At 40.7% G+C, this 15698-nt stretch overlaps 1 pseudogene; it reads right to left on the bottom strand.

Annotated features, from left to right (window-relative positions):
• Positions 1-15043: 15043 nt before the first annotated feature.
• LOC115860570 (RWD domain-containing protein 1 pseudogene) lies at positions 15044-15463 on the bottom strand (annotated as a pseudogene).
• Between the last annotated feature and the right edge of the window lie 235 nt (positions 15464-15698).

Below are 15698 nucleotides of genomic sequence, written 5' to 3'. Positions count from 1 at the left end.
ATTATCTAGTTGCAAGAAACACAGGACACAGTTAAACAATACAGAGCTACTTGCAAGTTTATATTAGCCACTATAAACAAGTACATCGTCCTATACAAAGCTAAAATGTGTTTCACTGCATGTGTATGAGCAGGATGGGGTGAAGTTAATTGTGGGGAATCTAAGAACCAGAGGACAGGAGGGCTCTTTAGAGAGACCACTTCTGAAGAGAGGGTCAGTTAATGGTTCTGTTAAAGGTTACTCCTCCTTTACCACCTTCCACCCCCACCTATGGCCAACTTGGTGCTCAGGCACACCGGGAGGGCCCAAGTTCCCACTGACCACCTGAAGAAAGTGGTGCAGGGGGTGATCCCCTCATTTTCATAATAACCCAGTGTCCTAATTTTCAATAAGAATTTTGGCAAAGGAGTCATACTACCGATAGGATCCTTTCTGACAGCCACAAACAACCAATTTACATTTTCCCAGACAGAGGAGGAAACACAATTTGAAACAAATAATTCCTGCATTCAATATCATTTGGCCCCTTAGTTTCACCAAGTTTCCCAGAGAAATTTTATACCATGGTTTTGAAAAATGAAGCCAAAGCTACAAGTTTGTCTCCTTCCTTCCACTTTGGGGAACGGTTGGAGTAACAGCTAGGTAGCAAGAGGAGAGCGGAAGAGGGAGAGGAGGAAATCATTGGTCACTAGATGATTCACAATCCATAGAGCAGAAGGATGGCCAACCTCTCCAAAACCTGAATGTCCAAAGGAAGTTTCTACAACTTTGTAAACTTACTTCAGTTTTCAGACTGGTGTGAACTGAGCATATCAGGCACCCGTGGAGCTGGTGGGAGTGGGGGTGGGCACATTCAGCTGAGTGCCCAGGAGGGGGTGGGATCGAAGGGAGGGCAGTGGAGGTACCTCTGAAATGAAGAAGAACTCTCCTTGGTGGTGGTTTTCCAAGGCAGTAGGTTCTGTCTAGCTGCTCCCGTCTTGGCTTACTTCCTCCTTTCTGCCTGCACTTTACTCCATAATTATCAGCAAGGTGATTTGCTGGAGGGCAAGGGGGCAAGTGTGGCTAGGACTGAAACTGGGCAAAGCCCCTGCCACACCCAGGCTTCGTCCTGCCCACATCATCTCCCTGCCAGGTCACCGCAAGCTGCTGCACAGCGCATCTAAAAAAAAAAAAAAAAAAAAGGAAAAGAAAGAAAAGAAACCCTGTACCTTAGCTATCCATCTTTTATTCCCCCTCGACCCCCTCCATCCCCAGCCTTAGTCTATCTGTCTCTATCGATTTCCCTATTTTAGACTTTTATGTGAATGGAATCATATAATATGTGGGCTTTGGGGGTTTTTTGGGCCATGTGGCTTGCGGGATCTTAGTTCCCAGAGCAGGGATTGAACCTGGGGCCACAGCAGTGAAAGCGCCAAGTGCTAACCACTGGACCGCCAGGGAACTCCCTATGTGGGCTTTTGTGATTGGCTTCTTTCACTTGGCATAATGTTTGCAAGTTTCACCCAAGTTGGAGCATGTGTCAGTACTTCATTCCTTTTTTCTTTTTATTGTGGTAACATAAAATTTACCATTTTAAACATTTAAAGTGCACAGTTCAGTGGTATTAAATACATTCACATTCATAACCACTACCCATCTACAGTACTTTTTCCATCTTCCCAAACTGAAACTCTAGACCCATTAAATACTACCTCTCCATTCCCCCCTCTCTCCAGACGCTGGCAACCACCATTCTGCTTTCTGTCTCTATGAATTTAACTCGTCTAGGTATTTCATGTAAGTGGAATCATACAATATTTGTCTTTTTGAGACTGGCTTATTTCACTGGCTTATATATTTACTTTCATTCTGGATTGTTTACAGGAGTATAAAAATAAAATAGATTTTTTATATTGATCTTGGGTCCTGTAACCTTGCTGAATTTGTTTATTAGTTGTAATAATTTCTAGTGGATTCCTTGGATTTCTTATATACAAGATCATGTCACCTATAAACAGAAATAGTTTTGCTTCTTCCTTTCCAACTTGGATGCCTTTTATTTCTTTTTCTTGCCTAACCAGCCTGGCTAGAACCTCCACTACGATATTAAATAGAAGTGGTGAGATTAGACATCTTGTCTTGTTCCTGATCTTCAAGGGAAAGCATCCAGTCTTTTTTTTTTGAATTTTTTTATACAGCAGGCTCTTATTAGTTATCTATTTTATACATATTAGTGCATATATGTTGATCCCAATCTCTCAATTCATCCCACCACCACAATCCCCTGAGCATTCAGTCTTTCACCATTAAGTATGATGCTAGCCATTTGTTTTTCATAGATGACCTTTATCAGGTTGAGGAAGTTCCCTTCTACTCCTAATTTGTTGAGCGTTTTTATCGTGAAAGGGTATTGGGTTTTGTAAAGTTATTCTTTGTCTACTGAGATGAACATGTAATTTTTGTTTTCTTTTCTATTGATAGAATGGATCACATTCATTGATTTTCAGATATTGAACCAATCTTGCATTCCATTTCTTTCCTTTGTATTCCTGAATAGTATTATACTGTATGAATACATCATATTTTGTATATCCATTCATCCACTGGTGGAAATCTGGGTTGTCTCCAGTTTTGGCTATTATGAATAATACTGATATAAACATTCCTGTAAAAGTCTTTGTGTGGACATAGGTTTTCATTTCTCTAAGGCAGATACCTAATTGTGAAATTGCTAGGTCTTATGGTAAATTTATGTTTATCTTTTTAAGAAACTGACAAACTGTTTTCCAAAGTTGCTGGTACCATTTTACCTTCCCAATGTGTAAGATTTCCTGTTTCTTCACATCCTGGCCAACATTTTTTATTGTCTATCTTTTTTATTTTAGCCATTCTAATGGGTGTCAGATGGTATCTCATTGTGGTTTTAATTTGCATTTCCCTGATGGATAATAATGTTGAACAGGAGGTAGGGCAAAGCATAGTCCATGGCCCTTATAGGGGTTTCCATGGGAAAGACAAGGAAGAGCAAGAGAAACAGTTTAGGATTGGCTACTTTGAATAACTATGGTGGGCTATAAGCTGTAGGGGTAGTCCCTAGTTAGCTGGCACGTAGACCTAGCATGATTTAGGGTAAGGGAAATATAGGTTTGGTGTGTGAGAGTTAGATAAGAAGGTAGCTGGGGATATAAACCCTGGATTGGTTGGTTTACATATGAAAGGTATGCTTGTAGGTAAGTTATTATCTTTACAAATTACCTACCTTGGGAGGGGCAGTCTCTCCCCAGACAGAAAGGTTTTTTTAAAGATGTCAAACCATTATAATATATGGAAAATTTACAATGTGTTTATGATATATTTTTTTTCTTTTTTTGGCCACGCCGCACAGCTTGTGGGATCTTAGTTCTCCAACCAGGGATCAAACCCGGGCCCTTGGCAGTGAAAGCATGATGAGTCCTAACCACTGGACCTCCAGGAAATTCCCTTATATATTTTAAATATACATTTCTAATCCAAATCTTGTGGTGTACTTTTTTTAAATAAATTTATTTATTTATTATTTTTGGCTGCGTTGGATCCTTATTGCTGCCTGAGGGCTTTCTCTAGTTGCGGCGAGTGGGGGCTACTCTTCGTTGCAGTGCGTGGGCTTCTCTTGTTGCCGAGCACAGACTCTAGAGCGCACAGGCTTCAGTAGATGTGGCGCGTGGGCTCTAGGCGCGCAGGCTCAGTAGTTGTGGCACACGGGCTTAGTTGCTCCACGGCATGTGGGATCCTCCCAGACCAGGGCTCGAACCTGTGTCCCCTGCATTAGCAAGCAGATTCTTAACCACTGCACCACCAGGGAAGCCCCTTGTAGTGTCTTTTTAACTCATTCAAGAGTACTGGCAAAGTCAGTCCCTTTTGTCAAATACTTCATCTTTCAATTAAAATAAACAGGTTAATAATGGCCCTGTGATGACAACATCTCACTCTGAAGTTTAATGCTAAATAAATTGAGAATATATGGCATCTTGCCATGAATTTATCCTTGAATGAAATAAGGTGGCATCACCTGCTGTGTTTCTTACCTACATTCTCTTTGTTTTGTTCTCACAGGGCCTTCCCTCAGGAGAGTCTTTGATAGTAATCAGGGAGCATAAGAGGGGAGGTGGCTAGGTAAAAATTACCATCACTCCAGCCACACTCCACAACATATCTGAATTCAGGACACTCCATCATGGGCCAAAATACCCCATTCTTAATCATGCTTGCCCAAGACAGAAACATATACAGCCACCCCTCTCACCTGCAGGGCATTGGTTCCAGGAGCTCCATGGATACTAAAACTCGAGTATGCTCAAGTCCCTTGTATAAAATGGCATTGTGCAGTTGGCCCTCTGTATCTGTGGTTTGACATATGTGGATACATAGTGTCTGCTGTATAAGACAGAAAGAGACAGCAAGTCCTACCACAGAACCCTGAGGAAAGAGGACCCTTTTGCCCTTGTTCCACAAATTTTTACACACTAGGGAATTAATCCATGCTTTTTTGTTGAATTTTTTTCAACTTTTTATTTTGAAGTAATTATAGATTCACAGGAAGCTGCAAAGGTAGTACAGAGGACTCCTCTGTATCCTTCACTTCACCGCATCCCCGCATTGGTTACATTTTACATAACTGTAGTACATTATCAAAACCAGAAAACAGATTGGTGCAATATGTGTATAAAGTTTTATATCATTTTATCATGTATAGATTTGTGTAACCAGCTCTGCAATGAAGATACAAAACTATTCAATTACCACAAAGATCTCCTGATACCCTTTAGAGTCACAACACCCTTCCCCCAACTCCTGTCCTTAATCACCGGCAACCCCTCATCAGTTTTCTATCTCTGTAATTTTGTCATTTTGAGAATGTTATATAAATGAAATCGTGCGACATTTTGAGGCTTTTTTTTCACTCAGCATAACGCCCTTGAAATCCATCCAGGTTGTTGTATGTATCAAGTTTGTTCCTTTTTAATGCTGAGTAGTACTCCATGATGTGGATGTACCACAGTTTGTGTTACCATTCACCTACTGGGGGACATTTCAGTTTTTTTCAGTTTGGGGCTACTACAAATAAGCTGCTATGAACATTCATGCATCAGTTTTTATGTGGATGCAAATTGTTATTTGGTGGGGATAAATGTAGAGGAGTGGGACTGCTGTGTTACATGGTAAATGTATGCTTTGTTTTTTAAAATAACTGCCAAACTATTTTCCAGAGTGACTATACCATTTTACTTTCTCATCAACAATGCATGAGAGATCTAGAGATTCAGTTTCTCTGCATCCACACTAGCATTTGGTACTGTCACTTTTTTTTTTTTAATTTTAACTGATCTAATAGACCTAATATCTAATGGTAGTCTTAATTTGCATTTCCTTTTTTTTTTTCTTTTTCTTTTTGCCGTGCCTCACAGCTTGCAGGATCAACCCTGTGCCCCCTGCAGTGGAAGCTCAGAGCTCTAACCACTGGACCAGCCAAGGAACTCCCCTTAATTTGCATTTCCTTGATGGCTAGTGATGTTGAAAATTTTAATCATGTATTTATTTTCCATTTGTATCTTCTCTTTGGTGAAATGTCTCTTCATGCTTTTTGCCCATTTTCTAGTGGGTTATTTGTTTTTTTGTGTTTTTTTTGCGGTACGCGGGCCTCTCACTGTTGTGGCCTCTCCTGTTGCAGAGCACAGGCTCCGGACGTGCAGGCTCAGCGGCCATGGCTCACGGGCCTAGCCGCTCCTCGGCATGTGGGATCCTCCCGGACCGGGCACGAACCCGCGTCCCCTGCATCGGCAGGCGGACTCTCAACCACCGTGCCACCAGGGAAGCCCGGTTATTTGTTTTTTACTGTAGAGTTTTGAGAGTTAGTTATATATTCCAGATAGTAGTATTTGTCAGATATGTGGTTTGCAAATATTTCCTCCCAGTCTATATCATGTTTTTTCATTCTCTCAACAGTTTTTCACATAGCAAAAGTTTTTGAATTGATGGATTCCAATTTATGGGGTTTTTTTCTTTTATGGGTCATGTTTTTGGTATCAATTTTAAGAGCTCTTTGCCAGGCCCTAGGATCCAAAGATTTTCTCTTATGTTTTCTTCTAAAAGTTTATTAATTTTATGTTCTATATTTAAAACTGTGATTTAAATCTATTTCATTTTTCTGAGTGATTGTAAGTGGTATTGTATTTAAAATTTTTGTTTCCATGTGTTCGTTGCTAATGATAGAAGTACAACAGAATTTTGTGTATTTACCTTGTATCTTAAAACTCCACTGAATTCACTTTTTAGTTCTAGGAGTTTTTGTAGATTCCCTGAGATCTTCTATGTAGACTATCATGCCATCTGAAATTGGAACAGTTTTTATTTCTTCCTTTCCTATCTGTATAAATTTTATTTCCTTTTCTTGCCTTACTGCACTATCTAGATCTCCCAGTACAGTAGTGCTGTGTTGAATAGATCACATTTATTTTTATTTAACAAATTCATACTTTTTACTTTTCTTTTCTAAGCACTTTACAAATATTAACTCATTTAACCCTCATAACAATCCTGATTCAGGTACTATTGTGTTATCATTCTTATTTTACACATGAGGAAACTGAGGCTCAAAGAGGTTAAGCAATCTGCCCTACAGTTACCTACAGCTGTGTAAAAATTACCGCCAAGGACTTCCCTGGTGGTCCAGTAGTTAAGACTGTGCTTACACAGCAGGGGGCGTGGGCTTGATCCCTGGGCAGTGCAGCCAAAAAAAAAAAAAAAAAAAAAAAAATTACCACCAAATGTAGTGACTTAAAACAACAAGAACCGTTTATTATCTTTCACAGTTTCTATGAATCAGGAATTCAGGAATGGCTTGGCTGGGAGATTCTGGGAGATTCTGGCTAGGGGTCCTTCATGAGATATCAGGAAGATATCATCTGGGACTCTTGTCATTAAATGCTCTATTGGGATAGGAGAATCTGTTTGCAGGTGGTTCTGTTTGCAGGGCAGTTCACCCACATCATGGGTGAGTGGGTGCTGCCTGTTTGGGGAGGTCTCAGTTTGTCTCCATGTGGACCTCTCCTAGGGCTGCTTGAGTGACCTTATGACGTGGTAGTCGGCGTTCCCAAGAGCAAGCAATACAAAAGAGCAAGGTGGAGGATGCAATGCCCTTTATGGCATAGCCTCAATAGTCATACATTAATCACATAGACCAGACCTGATTCAGTGAGGTACAGGACAACTCAAGGATATGAATATCAGGAATCAAGCCATCTTGGAGACTGGCTACCATCATAATCACTGTGCTACACTGCCTAACTATAGTGAGATTTGGGCTGAGTGAGAGGTATGACTTATGTAAAGTGGGAGAAAGGCAATTGAGGAAGGGCAGCTGGCATCTATTTTGAGAAAATAGATCAATTTTAGGAAAAGAACATTTGGAAATTGAGTATCTGGAAACTGAGTCTCTTAAAATTATCTATACTGTGAACATCTTGGAAAGTTGCCTTATTCCCCAAACTGCTGTCCTGAATGACTGTTCTGTGCCTTCTCCAACCTCCTACACTTTCTCCCCTTCTCATTCTCTACTGATGACATTGCTTCCTAATCTACAGAGAAAATTAAGGCATCCACCACCACAGCTACCCACTGGTAGCATCTGTACCTAGCATCTGCCTGCCCTCCTCCTGCTATAGGTGGACTGTCTCTGCTCCCAAGGCCAACTCCTTGACTTGGGCACTAGATCTCTTTTTGGGAATTCCCTGGTAGTCCAGTGGTTAGGATTCTGTGCTTTCACTGCCAAGGGCATGGGTTCAATCCCTGGTCCGGGGCGGGGAGGGGGGAGGGGCGGGGCGACTAAGATCCCACAAGTCCCGAGGCACGGCCAGAAAAAAAAACAGATCTCCTTTCCTCTTAACGACTCAAGGACATTGGTCCTGTCAGCCGTTCACCCCTCTATCTTCAGTTTGTCCCATTCCCATCATTCCCATCAGCAAATATATAAGGCTATATTATCATCCTTTTTTTGTGTGTGTGTGTGTGTGGTATGCGGGCCTCTCACTGTCGTGGCTTCTCCCGTTGCGGAGCACAGGCTCCGGACCTGCAGGCTCAGCGACCATGGCTCACGGGCCTAGCCGCTCCGCGGCATATGGGATCTTCCCAGACCGGGGCACGAACCCCTGTCCCCTGCATCGGCAGGCGGACTCTCAACCACTGCGCCACCAGGGAAGCCCTATCGTCTATTTTTAATTGTTTTCATGGTTCACGGTGTTGTTGGAGAGACAATTTACAGGCCCAACAAGGCCCATAAATAAACATAAACAACATATGAAAATGAAAATTTTAAGTATAAGGTAACAAATGATAATGTGCTAAGTTGCACCGATTCTTTATAATGCAATAGAGACTTAGAAAATATAGAGAAAAGTGTGGTTTTAGGTGGTATAGAGAGAGAGCTGAGGACAGCTTTCTAAAAAGCTATATTTGTCAGAGTTCTCAGTCTCAAGCAATGGAAATAGATTCTGATTTTAAGTTAAGCTAAAATAGCACACAGAATCACTGGGAAAGCTGGAGAACCAGGCTCAGAGCCTAAACAGCTACCACCATGGCCCAAACCACTCTATAAATAGTGTCTAGTGAGGACACTGTTGTCCACTAGATGTCACACCTCACACTGTTGACACCATCAGGCAGCGACCTGAGCTCGGCACTGCTGCCACAGCTGCCATGGAAACTGGAAGTTGCTGGTGCCAGAAACACTCTTCCATTGACTCTGCTTCTTTTCGCCAATAACTCCAGAGTCAAAGTCTAAAATAGCTGCATCAGATTGACCCAGCCTAGGTCAGTGCCAGCACCCAGCTTCAAAAGCGGGTCGGGAAAACAAATATCTGGCATTTTCAGCTTCTATAGTGAGAAGTGGGGTCTGCTTCATAAAATATTCATAAGGTGGGACATTCTTAGATGCTGAACAGCCTCCATCCCCCCGCCGCAAGAGAAGTGTCCACCTACAATTGGCCAAAGCTAGAGGGCAGGAAAAGAAAGGGAATGGTCAGTCAAGAGATCAAGTAGTGGTCCAAGGTAGTGGGAATGAGCCTTGAAGAGCCTGGAAGGAGCATTCGAGGAAGGAAAGGTTAGAGGTCAAGAGCCTTGGAGAGTTCCAGGGAGAGTAGGAGTGGTCTTCGTATTTGGATTGAGAGGGGTGTCTTGTGACCAAGGGCAATTTCAGGCAAGTGTGGAGGTAGAAGCCAATTACAGGGAATTATGGAGAAAATGAGTACAAAGCCAGGAAGGAATCTGGTATTGAAAATATTGAAAGTGTTTGCCTCTTTTAATCATCACAAAACCACAATGTGATGTGTGTTGATTACTTTATGAAGATGATCATCTTTTAGTGGTTTAATTTATTTATTAGACATTTATATTCCTCTTTTGTGAACTGTCCGTTCATATATTTTGGTTATTTTTTTATTAAGGTCTTTGTTTTTCTCCCAACAAATTGTAGGTGCTTTTCATAGACTACAGGACTGGATTGAGGGTATGAATTTTGAGGAAAGGAACTTTTTCTTCTGTTCAGCAGTAAGAGTCAAAACAGGCAATTTTCCTTACAATCCTCTGTGAAAAAGGCAGATTTGTTTCATTTTTAAAAATAACAGGGGGGCTTCCCTGGTGGCGCAGTGGTTAAGAATCTGCCTGCCAATGCAGGTGACACAGGTTTGAGCCCTGGTCCGGGAAGATACCACATGCTGCGAGCAACTAAGCCCATGCGCCACAACTACTGAGCCTGCACTCTAGAGCCTGCGAGCCAAAACTACTGAGCCCGTGTGCCACAACTACTGAAGCCCGCACGGCTAGAGCCTGTGCTCTGCAACGAGAGAAGCCACCGCAATGAGAAATCCACACACCACAATGAATAGTCCCCGCTTGCCGCAACTAGAGGAAGCCCAGGCGCAGCAATGAAGACCCAAAGCAGCCAAAAATAAATTAAAAATAATAATAATAACAGGGACTTCCCTGGTGGCCCAGTGGTTAAGAATCCATTTTCCAATGCAGAGGACGCAGGTTCGATCCCTCCCTGGTTGGGGAACTAAGGCCCCACATACCGCGGGGCAACTAAGCCCCTTGCGCCACAACTACTGAGGCTGCGTGCTACAACTACTGAAGCCCACGTGCTGCAACTACCAAAACCTGCATGCCTAGAGCCAGTGCTCTGCAACAAGAGAAGCCCCCGCTCACTACAACTAGAGAAGGCCCAGGCACAGCAACGAAGACCCAATGCAGCCCCAAAAAAATAAAATAAATAAATAAATTTATTTTAAATATATATATATAACTCACATACCATAAAATTCACCTGTTTTAAAGTTCGCAATCCAATGGTTTTAGTATATCCACCGGGTTGTGCAAACATCACCGCTATCTAATTCCAGACAATTTTCAGTCCCCTAAAAAGAAACCATAAACCTAACAGTGGTCACTCACAATTTCTCCTTCTCCCCAGCCTCTGGTGATCAGTAATCCTCTTTATGTTTCTGTTGATTAACTTACTCTGGACATTTAATATAAATGGAATCATACAATACGTGTCCTTTTGTGTCTGGGTTCTTTCACTTAAAATAATGTTTTCAAGGTTTATCCCTGTTGTGGCATGTATCGAAACTTCATTCCTGGGACTTCCCTGGTGGCGCAGTGGTTAAGAATCCGCCTGCCAATGCAGGGGACATGGGTTTGAGCCCTGGTCCAGGAAGATCTCACATGCTGCAGAGCAACTAAGCTCGCAAGGCACAACTATTGAGCCCACACGCCACAACTACTGAAGCCCGTGCACCTAGAGCCTGTTCTCCGCAGCAAGAGAAGCCACCGCAATGGGAAGTCCACCCACCGCAACGAAGAGTAGCCCCCCACTTGCCGCAACTGGAGAAAGCCCGCGCACAGAAAAGAAGACCCAAAGCAGTCAAAAATAAATAAATAAATTTATATATAAAAAAAAACTTCACTCCTTTTTATTGCCAAATAACATTCCACTGTATGGGTATACTACATTTTGTTTATCCATTCATGAGTTAATGGAGATAACGATAATTACTGATTACTATTCATTGACTAGAATAGGAAACCACAAGTCTATAGTGACATAAATGAATTGAATGTACAGTGAGGAATGAGATATTTACAATTTCATATACCTCCCACAAAATATTTATTAATTACTAAAGAAAAAAGTAACTTCACAGCCTGGCAGACACTACCTTCATCAAGTGACGAAAGTGGACATTATCAGTACTGGGAGGGAACGTTTGAAACCTTGCACCACCTGAGAGGATGCAATGAGAGTAAGGTATCATCCCTTCTATACTATTCCTATCAAAGCTGCATAATCTGAATCCAATCATGAGGAAACCCCAGCAAACCCAAGCTGAGGGACATGAAATAACTGGTCTGTAATCTTTAAAAATGTCAAGGTTATGAATGTCAAGCAAAGAGTGAAGAACTGTTCTTGATGAATAAGACTAAAGAGATATGACAATGAAATGCAATGTATGATTATTTATGATTACGATCTGGATCTTTTGGGGACGACTAGAGACTCTTGAAAGGAGTCTGAGAATTACATGGTAGTTATGTATCAATGTTGGTTTGTATTGTATTGGAGTTATGTAGGAGAATGTCCTTATTTTGGAAAATACCTGCTAAAGTACTCAGGAGCAGTGGGTAACAGGTAGCAATTTACTCTCAACTCAAAAACAGGAAAAGCTCTACAATTTGTACAATTTGCACTTTTTTTTCAAAATAAAAATATGTAAGAAATACAAAATAAAAAAATGAGAAGAAAAGAAGCACGTGCCTACAGCAACTTTGGATCAAGAAGAAATAAAAAATTGAAATGGGGATTAATTAGGAAACCAGGTTAGCCTCAGATAATACCTATCTGTTAATAGGCTAGATAGCTGGTCTATTATTGGGATAGATACCAACTGTACTAAGAAAGAGCTAGATTAGCTCAGGTGTACAGCCTTAAATTAAGGTTTATTTAAATCACCAAATAAAACTTTCAATTGGAATTTCTATAGGAAAATTATCTTTGTTATTGCAAGGGTGAAATCCTGTAGGCCTAGTTTCCCCCATTTATACAATTTTTTTAATGTTGCTGTTCTTAATAAATCAAGGTTTCTGAGGTATTACAGGAAAGATGGTTAGGTCTATAGATTATTTTGTGTGTGTGTGTGTGTGTGTATAAATCAAGTTAATTACTTTAGGGAAGAGCTAAAATTATAATGAGTGATTAATTTGTCTTGTTTTGAAATGAAATTATGTCAGAGTATAACTACTTAGAATTAAGGTTCCTGGTTCTTTTTAATTTAATAATTATTTTGTTTGTAAAACTTTTAAAAATGAAGTGATAAACCATCTAGAAAGGAATGAAGAAAAGCATTGTATGTAAAATCCTACAGGACACAGCGGAAGAAAATGCATAGCCTTAAATATTTCACTATGAAATAATTTTTTTTTAAGAATTCATTGCCCATTTTATGAAACTAAGAAAAGAATGACAAAATAAACCCCAAGTGGAGAGAAATAATATAGACAACAACAGAAAATAATGAATTAGAAAACAAAAACAATAGTAGAAAGGAAAAAAATAAGTTCAAGTGTTAATTATTTGAAAAGACCAATAAAATATATCAACATTTCATGAATCTGGTTAGGGAAAAAAGAGAGCAAAAATATCAAGGTTAGGGGCTTACCTGGTGGCGCAGTGGTTGGGAGTCCGCCTGCCGATGCAGGGGACACGGGTTCGTGCCCTGGTTCGGGAAGATCCTGCGTGCCACGGAGCGGCTGGGCCTGTGAGCCATGGCCGCTGGGCCTGCGCGTCCGGATCCTGTGCTCTGCAACCGGAGAGGCCGCAGCGGTGAGAGGCCTGTGTACAGCAAAAAAAAAAAAAGAAAAATCAAGGTTAGGAATAAGAAAGGAGATACATTCACAGACACAAAAGAGGCTGAGAGAATTATGTGCAGCTCTACAGCAACAAATGTGAAAAACTAGAGGAAATGGATATTCTCAAAGGAAAAAAATTACCGAAACTGACCTATGAAGAAATAGAAAACTTGAAAAGACGAGTTATCACAAAAAAAGATCAGGAAGATGAATACAGATTTACCCTTAAAGAAAGCACCAGAACCACATGGTTTCACAGCTGTATTTTATTTCTTTTAGCAAACAGATGATTCCAATGGTGTTTAATTATGCTAGACTATAGGAAAAAAATAAGAATTTTCATGCTTTTTTAAAGTAGATCTTGTAACTACTTATTTGATTTCTTTAATGGTTATAGGTTTATTCAGGTTGTCTATGTCTCCTTGATATAGTTGGGTAAATTGTAGTTTTAAAGGGAACCAATCATTTGTGCAAATTATCAAATTAATTGGCACAAGGTTGTTCATATTGTCTCATAACTTTTTAAACTATGCTGATCCACGACTGCCAATATGGTGGTTTAAGCACAAGCTTGTCTGGACAAGGAGTGAGTGGGAGCAGCCTGTACCCGGCTTTCCAAGTAACAAGCCCTAGGTATTAGGGCTGTGGCCACCCACAGGGGAAACATTTTCCTAGTTCACACAAAGGTACTGTAAGGGCTAGTGGTAGCCTAGCTATAACTTATCTGTAGCCCTCTTTTCTAAGATTATTTATTTGCTCTCTCTCTTTTTTCTCTTGATCAATGAATTCTGCCAGAGTTTTGCTTATTTTATTAGTTTATTTCAAAGAATAAAATAAATATTTATTTTTATTTTATTTGTCTTTTTACCATCTCTGCATATCTCTGTCGTGGCCTCTCCCGTTGTGGAGCACAGCCTCCGGACGCGCAGGCTCAGCGGCCATGGCTCACGGGCCCAGCCGCTCTGCGGCACGTGGGATCTTCCCGGACCGGGGCACGAACCCTTGTCCCCTGCATCGGCAGGCGGACTCTCAACCACTGCGCCACCAGGGAAGCCCTCTGCTTTCATTTTTTATTACTGCCACTCTTCCTCTTTCTTCAAGATTACTGTGCTTGTTTTCTTCTTAAGTTTTTGAACTGGAAATTTAGATGAATAATTTTTAACTTTTCTTTTGTAATATAAGTATTTAGGACTACACATTTCTCTTTATGAATCACTTTATCTGCATCCAATGAAGGTTTTTTTTTGGGGGGGTTGTTTCTACACTTATTTTTTTATTGAAGTATAGTTGATGTACAATATTATATAAGTACAATATAGTGATTCACAATCTGATGAGGTTTTTATTTAATTCTGAAAATGTTCACAAAGTTGCAAGAATTGTAGTGATGCCCAAATACCCAGCACCTAATTTCTACAGTTAAGATTTTACTATACTATATTTGCCTTATCACAGAACTTTCCATTTATCCATCCCTTCTTCTACCAATTTCAAGGATCTTATTTTTGATTCATTTCGAAGGAAGTTACAGACATTAGTACATTTGCTCTTAAACACTTCAGCACACATATCACTACCTGGAGTTCAATATTTTTTTAAAATTTAATTTATTTATTTTTGGCTGCATTTGGTCTTTGTTGCTGCGCACAGGTTTTCTCTAGTTGTGGCGAGCGGGGGTTGCTATTTGTTGTGGTGCGTGGGCTTCTCATTGTGGTGGCTTCTCTTGCTGTGGAGCACAGGCTCTAGGCACGTGGGCTTCAGTAGTTGTGGCTCAAGAGCTCTAGAGTGCAGGCTCAGTAGTTGTGGCTCATGGCATTAGTCGCTTGGTGGCACGTGGGATCTTCCCAGACCAGGGCTCGAACCCGTGTCACCTGCATTAGCAGGTGGATTCTTAACCACTGTGCCACCAGGGAAGCCCCTGGAGTTCAATATTTTTATTTATTGATCGATTGATTGAAATGTTAAGGTCAGTTTATTAAATTTAATGATGAAAGCTGTCAGAAAATTGTTCTCCTGAAAATTATTTTTTCTTATGACTAAAGAAAAGAAAATCAACACACACTCTCAGCATAGACACAGATGCTGTGGCAGTCAAGCCTCTCTAAGATGAGGATAGTTCACTAGTTGGTCAAGTCGCTCTGTGGTCAGCAGGATGGTAGTCTGGATCATCCACCTCATCCTGTAGCTCCAAATGATTCATTTCCTGGACCAACGATTCATCTACCTCCACGCTGTATCCAGCATCCTCCAAGAACTGGATATTACATGTGTCAAGATTATGATCTGTTTCAAACAGCTGTTTCCCACTTAATTTAGCTTTTCCTGCTTGTTCTTTTTAATTCATTTCTTTTTAACTTCCAAGAGTTCTGCATCAAACTTGGCCTTCCAACTTAAGAAATTCTTAATGGTAACAGGAGTGTCTTCAAATAATTCCTTTTCTGCTTTGCTTCTTTTGTTTCTTTTCTCCTTCTCTTCCAGTTTTTAGTTGATCTACCATTTCACTTAAATTTTCTTGCACAGCTGTAACTAAAGTAAAGATCGTCACCATACCAAGGTTTTCTCTGTTTGTAATACTAATAATTTTTAAATGTCTGAGACATCATTATCTTCTAGGTTTTCCTGGGAGAGAATTTCCTAGAAGGGAGCTTCATCTGGGTGCTTTTCCCTATATGTAAACTTGAGGATAGTCTGGAAAGTTTCATCATTTTCTCCAGCCTCAGATGTCACAGTAATGGTGAAGCTGGTTGGGTTTTCTGATAATACTTAGCTAAAACACTACTGAA

The sequence above is a fragment of the Globicephala melas genome, chromosome 11, assembly GCF_963455315.2.
Source record: "Globicephala melas chromosome 11, mGloMel1.2, whole genome shotgun sequence".
Classification (NCBI taxonomy): Eukaryota; Metazoa; Chordata; class Mammalia; order Artiodactyla; family Delphinidae; genus Globicephala; species Globicephala melas.
Note: the sequence above shows the minus strand (reverse complement) of the source record. Positions and strands in the feature narration are given on the sequence as shown.